At 37.0% G+C, this 7,015-nt stretch overlaps 1 long non-coding RNA gene across 1 annotated transcript; it reads right to left on the minus strand.

Annotated features, from left to right (window-relative positions):
• Positions 1–2,725: 2,725 nt before the first annotated feature.
• On the minus strand, positions 2,726–3,145 carry LOC141482986 (uncharacterized). Its single transcript, XR_012465833.1, has 2 exons — positions 2,897–3,145; positions 2,726–2,803 (listed from the first exon to the last, which is right to left on the minus strand). It is a non-coding gene; the product is annotated as an uncharacterized lncRNA (long non-coding RNA).
• Positions 3,146–7,015: the final 3,870 nt, after the last annotated feature.

A 7,015-nucleotide genomic window follows, 5' to 3' on the forward strand; every position in this document is an offset into this window, starting at 1 on the left:
TTTTTTGAAAAATCATATTACTATAATGATAAATGATATCACATTTTTTGTCATTTCCTCCTCTTATGAGAATACATATCGAGTTGGATAAGAAGCCAATCAACCACGAGCGAAAAATTGTAAGCACGAGGCGTCAGCCGAGTGCGATAATTCGCGAATGGACGTAATTGGCCTTACCTCGAGGTGCGTACTATACCTTTTCTACGACTGACCCTAGAAAGGAATGGTACAATATATTTGTTTGAGATAATGGCTTTAGATTTTAAACTCATTCAGTCAGTAAGTCAGAACTCAATTGAATGATTTTAAAATTGGTAACAATATTTCCTACAAATTATTCGGGTTAATTTTTGTTATAAGTTTTTGTTGAATCTTTGAAATAAACGAGAACGTTTTCGGAAAACGGTGATATGTTTTTACTTCCTCTCCAACTCTCCAACATTTTAGAAATTATATTCGTATTTTTGTCTCGAATTTGCTGGCAGCAAATTATTCATAGCAATATTTATTTGCTAGGTAATATCTGGTGGGGTAGTACAAATATCTTGATAGTAATCACTCATTTTAAATGTGAACGAGATACTGAACTACAGCTTACAAATAAAACAAGTGGTTGTTGATTCCCGGATATAACTAGATTAATTATCAACCCACAAACAATAAATTTACTGAAAATATGATTTATATTTTGATTTTACAGAGAATTTGGAGAGAAAATCTACTGATTTTGACTCTTGGACAATTGAATGTATTCATGAGATATTTATCAGAGTTAATGTTAACTATCTCCTCACTTTTTGAAATTTCTCACGGAAGTAGCCGCCATTAATTTTGGATACATGTGTAGGTATTCTAAATGGACCATTACCTACATGCTGACAAACACGTAATGATTAGTTTAAAATGGAAGGAGTAGAAAAAACATTTAGGATATGAGAAAAGAATCGAAAAAAAAACCAATTGAAGATCAAGGAGTCAAATTCATAGTTATTTACATCACTTCAGCTAGAAAATGGCGTTGGAACGAGAACGATATATTTTTTGGGTTGAGGGATATTCCTTTTTGAAATTTCATTTATTCTGATTGCTTTTGGTGATGCGCATTCGACCATGATTTCTTCTACTAAAACCTCAGTTTATATTGATAATTTATAATTGAAATTTGTGAAAATTTCAAAATATAATTTTCACTAGTTTGTTCGATACCTACTTGTCGGAATCATTATATGAATCCTTTCATATAATGCAAGCAAACCCCATAACGGTACACACTTTTTTCTAGTGTACATAGGTAAGCGTTCAGTAATCTCCTGATGATGCTAACTTGATTAGCGGAACGTGTATCCAGAGGCAGTATTTTTGTTCTGGTATGGGAAAAGTGTTTTCGTAAATAGGTATTTGAGTGAATGTCAGTTGTCATTTCCAATACACCTATTCAACTCATAAGCTATTCTTTGAATTACTCATTCAACCCGCGGAGAAGAAATACTGCTTCATCTGCATATACATTTTCTTTCACAATATTTGAAATTTTCCAACTCATCGCCTGAAATGAAAGGCATTTTTTGTTTTTCATTCCATATAACACGAATGTAAAATTCAACGTAACATGACATATGAATAGAGACAGAATTGTAAAGAAACAGACGGTGAAAAATACAAATGAACAAAACACTGGAAATGCCAAGACAATAATGATACGGGAGTCCATTAGAAAAAATGATATGAAATGATTTGAGTGCGTCACATCTGACGCATAGGTGAGCGCGACGAGTAATATTTCAAAAGGCTGAATTGAATTCACTTCACGTATTTGTCTTGAAAACTCATATTCGAAAAGTGTTATTAAGCTTACCTCGAAGATGAATACATTAACCCGTTACTTGAAAATTAATGACACTGTTACTGATAGTCCCCTTCGTCAAGAAGAGGAATCTGGATAAATTAACTCCAGTTTTCTCCAATGATGAAGCGGTGGTGAACTATCTAGATGTTATATATGGTTTTTCATAGAGGTATAGAACTTTCAAATGGAATAGAACAAAAAGGAAATTTCAAATTGACATGAAAATTACTTTATTGAAAAGATAATCTTCTGGAATTTTAATTATTTATGACTTCTGGCATATGACCGCCACTGCTGGCTCGGACGTAGTCTAATCTGGAGGTCCAATTTTCGATGACTTTTTCCAATATTTGTGGCCGTATATCGTTGATAACGAGGCGAATGTTGTCCTCCAAGTGGTCAATCTGTTACGGGTTCAATTATACTGATACCTCCTAGTTGACTCATAACTTTAATAGCGCTCTCGTAAGTCAAAACATTATAAAATGTATTAAATCATCCAGGATGAATAATTTGAAGTCACTCGGTGATCTTGCACAGCAGAAAAATATCTGAAATGAAGTCATATTTTTAAAAATGTTCAATCAGCACAAGAAGTACTTTACCTACTTTGAATGCTTTCTCATTCAAGATACCAGTTTAGTTCATTGGGAATTTCCGAAAAGAATAAGAACATTATCTGTTTTATCACCATTCCTTAACTTTCCATTTTCATATAGGTTAGTTTGTTATTGTTTGGATAGGGGTTATCTAAAAGATCCAACCCTGCTAAATATTCAAAATTTGACAGAAAGGATGTCATTCATCTTCAGTATTCTCAACTTTGATGAAATGTCACTAATATTCCTAGTTTGACCTCCAGAATCTATCTGTTTCCTTTTTCCTTTTTTTATTGTGGGCTTATCAAAGTGGAACATGTGGTTCTGATTTTCTCAAGTTATAGAGGATTTTCTGAGTCTGAAAAATAAAAAGTAGTTGTAAAACCATCAAGAAAATTGTCATAGGAGTGATATTTCAACCATCCAATGTGGATTTTGGTTTTCAACTAACCTTAAACGTTTCCTGACGAAACTCTCTCCGAGACCACCCTCCATCGAAGGTAGGTATTCTGCTGGGACACATTCTGGGGATTATCCTCTAATAAGTGCATTTCATATGTATTAATGAATCCACAGGTTAGTAACTTTTCTGTCTTTTCAGGTCTCTTTTTGTTTAGTACCTAGTTTTACGTTTTCTCTGTACGAAGGATATTACCAACCCTCTACCGGCTGACTAATTTTGATTTTAGAGTTTTGTTTTCAAGTTATTTCTATTACGCCCCAATAATTTGATTTTCCATCTTAGTCGGCGTAATAAATTTGGCGCCCTACTTAGTTTCTTTTCCTTTCCACTGGTGACTACTTGTTGCATAGAAAAAAAAAGCAAAAAGTAAATTGGACTTTCATAGAGTATTTTTTTTGCTTATGTGTAATTTTTTTTCTGTTTGTTCTCTTTTGGTATTAGGTTATTTCAGTTCTGTGGGCGAAGTCATTCGGGTGACATTGAGTGTTGTTATTTTTGCGCATACTCAGTTTAAATTTTGTTTTGATATTTTTTTTACTTGTTTTTTTCTTTTTTTGAAAGAGGTGGGTTTGCGTGCGTTTGTTTCATTGTTAGTAGGTATCCATACGTTTAGTTATTATTGGACTAGTGATCGTACGTTCGGTTATCACAAAACTTGATATCGTACGGTTTTTACAATTTTAATTTTTTTAATTTTTTTTTTCTTTCACATTGGAAGTCAATCGTTTATTAGGTGACGAAATAGTTCATGAGCTTATGATCCGTAGTTTACCTGTTCAGCGTACAGTCGCAGAAAATAGAGCAACCCTAAGAGCGGCGTTAAGAAATGAAAAGGAGGGAGAGGCGTCTTCTCTTCCAGTCGTTATTCTTTCACCTCAGGAAGAATTTTATGTTTGTAATTGAAAGTTACTTAGTTTGGAAAATGACATTGATAACTTTGATATTACTAATCGAGTGAACGAGAATAAGCGTATTACGTCTCGGCTTAACCATGTCCGTCTCAGATTGATTAGAGTAGCGGTGAACAATGATGCTCACTTGGAGGAAAGAAAAAAGTTGTTACTTACACGATGTGGTCAACTTCTTAGCAACTTAGAATCGATCAATGAAAATTTAGAGTTGATGGAGTCGCACAACCCAGAAATGTCACAAGATGGTTCATTACTGAATGGGGTTAACGAAATTGGAGGACATATTTTGGATGAACAGAATCCTTTATTGCCTGAAGTGATATTAACAAACAATACTACTTTAAATAATAGATCAACCCGAGAGCTTGAAGCGGCACGGATAAATATGCAACGAACACTAACAGCTCTTCAAAACCAAGTGAATGAAGAAATTCCTCCGTTGATCGATTTCATCGAGGAAGAAGCTGATGGTCAACCTATTGGAAATGAAGCAGTTAGAAACCAATCTCAACGAATTCAAGAACATGTCAACACTAATCCAATTGGAAATAGACCATTACGGGAAACTGTTAGATTCAGTACAGACGCAGGATTTTCTCTTTTAGGGCACAACCCAACCCGGCCTCGAAGTTTCTTCTCGGATATGGGAAAAGGGGAAGAAATGCATGGACGCACCTCAGAAAATTATAAGGATTTAATGAATTCTACTCGAGATATCACTTCAAGGCTTCGTAACCTCGCTTTTCCATCCGCTGATGATGCAATATTGGTTCGTCAAAACCCAGAAGAGAGATTTCCGTATTTTGATGTATCGAAGTGGCGAATACACTTCGATGGGGAGTCGAGTGTTACCAACTTTTTGGAAAAAATTGAGGAGCTTCGTTTATCTCGCGGAGTTACAAAACAGCAGTTGCTGAGATCTGCTCCAGAATTATTCACGAAGGATGCTCTTTTCTGGTTTAGAACGCAAAACTTCAAGTCATGGGATAACCTGGTGGAAAAACTGAAGAAAGATTTCCTTCCTTATTACTATGAGTTTGATCTCTGGGAAGAAATACGCAAACGCACTCAAGGTTCCAAAGAACGAGTGGTGACTTTCGTGATGGCAATGGAGAATCTCTTCAATAAATTAGGTCCGAATAAACCCTCCGAAGAAGTTAGAGTTAAAACTATTCGTCGAAATTTGTTTCCTTACATTCAGTATCAGCTAGCCTTGGAGGCAATTGATTCAGTTTCGGATTTGGTAAGACTAAGTCGCACAGTGGAGGAAACTGCGATCCGTACTCAGAAATTCTGTCCACCTTCAACGAACCACAAACAAATGTTAGAGCCAGAACTTGCCTACCGAAAACCACCTGGTAATTCAGCTATTTCAGTTGTGAGTACTGATTGTGGTAATTCAACAAGAGTCCCAAGTTCAAGATCTGATTCTGTTACCGAATCTTCTCAAAACTGTTCTCAACCTTCCACCTCTTTGATTTGTTGGAACTGTCAAAAATCAGGACATCGGTTTAAGAAGTGCACACAACCACGTAAAAAGTTTTGTTTTAAGTGCGGACAAGCAGGCGTTATCGCAAGTACTTGCCAACAGTGTCCAAAAAACGGGCACAGAGGGTTGTGTTAGGGCAAACCCCACCCTTTTCTGAGAGCATAGCCCATTTAACCTCTACCAAAATAATAATTGACTTCGTCCTATCTCACGCTAAAAATGATGATAGACCATTTCTCAAAGTAGACATTTATGGGAAAAAATTCCTTTCTTTATTGGATTCTGGTTGTACTAGGACTACGTTAGGAAGTAAGGGATGGAACATTCTGAAAAATATTTGTCAGTTGGATAGAAGTGAGACACAGAAATGTACGGTTGCAAACGGAAAGGAGTGTAATATAATCGGAAGTATACGGGTTCCACTAAAACTTCGGGATCGCGTAATGACATTCGAAATTCTGGTTGTCCCTGAACTTCCCCACTATCTTATTTTAGGTATTGACTTCTGGTCGAAAATGGGAATTGTACCGGACCTTTACTCAGGAGAATGGACTTTCAGGTCTGAGGAAGGTGTTGTAACAACAGAGACCTGTGCGATCCACAGTACAGATCATCTTACCCCTGCACAGCGCAAAATATTAGATGACCTAATAGATAGTACTTTCCGGTCAATGGGAGACAAATTGGGTTGTACTGATAAAGTCGAACATCATATTCAAACCAACTCCCCACCGATAAAACAAAGACACTATCCACTCTCCCCTACATTACAAAGGCAAGTTAACATTGAATTAGAGAAAATGTTGGCAGAGGGGATAGTGGAACCTTCCAATTCACCATGGGCATCTCCCATTGTTCTTGTGAAAAAGCCCGACGGTCAATATAGATTCTGCGTGAACTATAAAAAACTGAATGAAGTAAGTCTTCCTGATGCCTACCCTTTACCATTCGTTAGTTCTACACTTGATAAGTTACGAGATGCAAAATTTCTGACCACACTGGACATAAAATCGGCGTATTGGCAAATTAAGGTGGCAGAAGCTTCTAGACCCCTTACGGCGTTTGTTGTGCCAACTCGAGGACTTTTCCAGTTTTGTAGAATGCCCTTTGGTTTACATAACGCTCCAGCTACTTGACAGCGATTTCTTGATGGAGTAGTGGGAGTGGACCTTGAGCAGTATGTGTTCGTTTATCTAGATGACGTGGTCATCTGTACTCCCACCTTCGATCAACACATCTCTGTTTTGAAAGAGGTTTTGTCTCGAATCATGGCCGCTGGATTGACCCTCAATAAAGAGAAATGTTGTTTTTGCAGACCAGAGTTGAAATATTTGGGATATGTTGTGAATTCGACCGGTTTATTGGTTGACCCTGGAAAAGTCGAGGCCATTATCCGCATTCCTACTCCTCGGAGTGTCTCTGAAGTAAGGAGGATAGTGGGTTTGACCTCGTGGTACCGTCGTTTCATACCCAACTTTTCAACTCTAACAGCTCCACTAACAGCTCTTTTGAAGAAGAATGCCAAATTTGTCTGGTCAGAGGAATGCGAGAGAGCATTAGATACAATTAAAGATCGTTTGATCTCAGCACCGGTTCTTTCCTGTCCCAATTTTGACCTACCATTCACCATACAAACGGATGCGTCAGATTACGGTTTGGGAGCGGTCCTATCACAACAGCACGAAGATGGCGAAAAAGTCGTGGCTT

Source organism: Leptinotarsa decemlineata, unplaced genomic scaffold, assembly GCF_025532065.1.
Source record: "Leptinotarsa decemlineata unplaced genomic scaffold, Ldec_3_MD MMD2_tig00002159_RagTag_RagTag, whole genome shotgun sequence".
Lineage (NCBI taxonomy): Eukaryota > Metazoa > Arthropoda > Insecta > Coleoptera > Chrysomelidae > Leptinotarsa > Leptinotarsa decemlineata.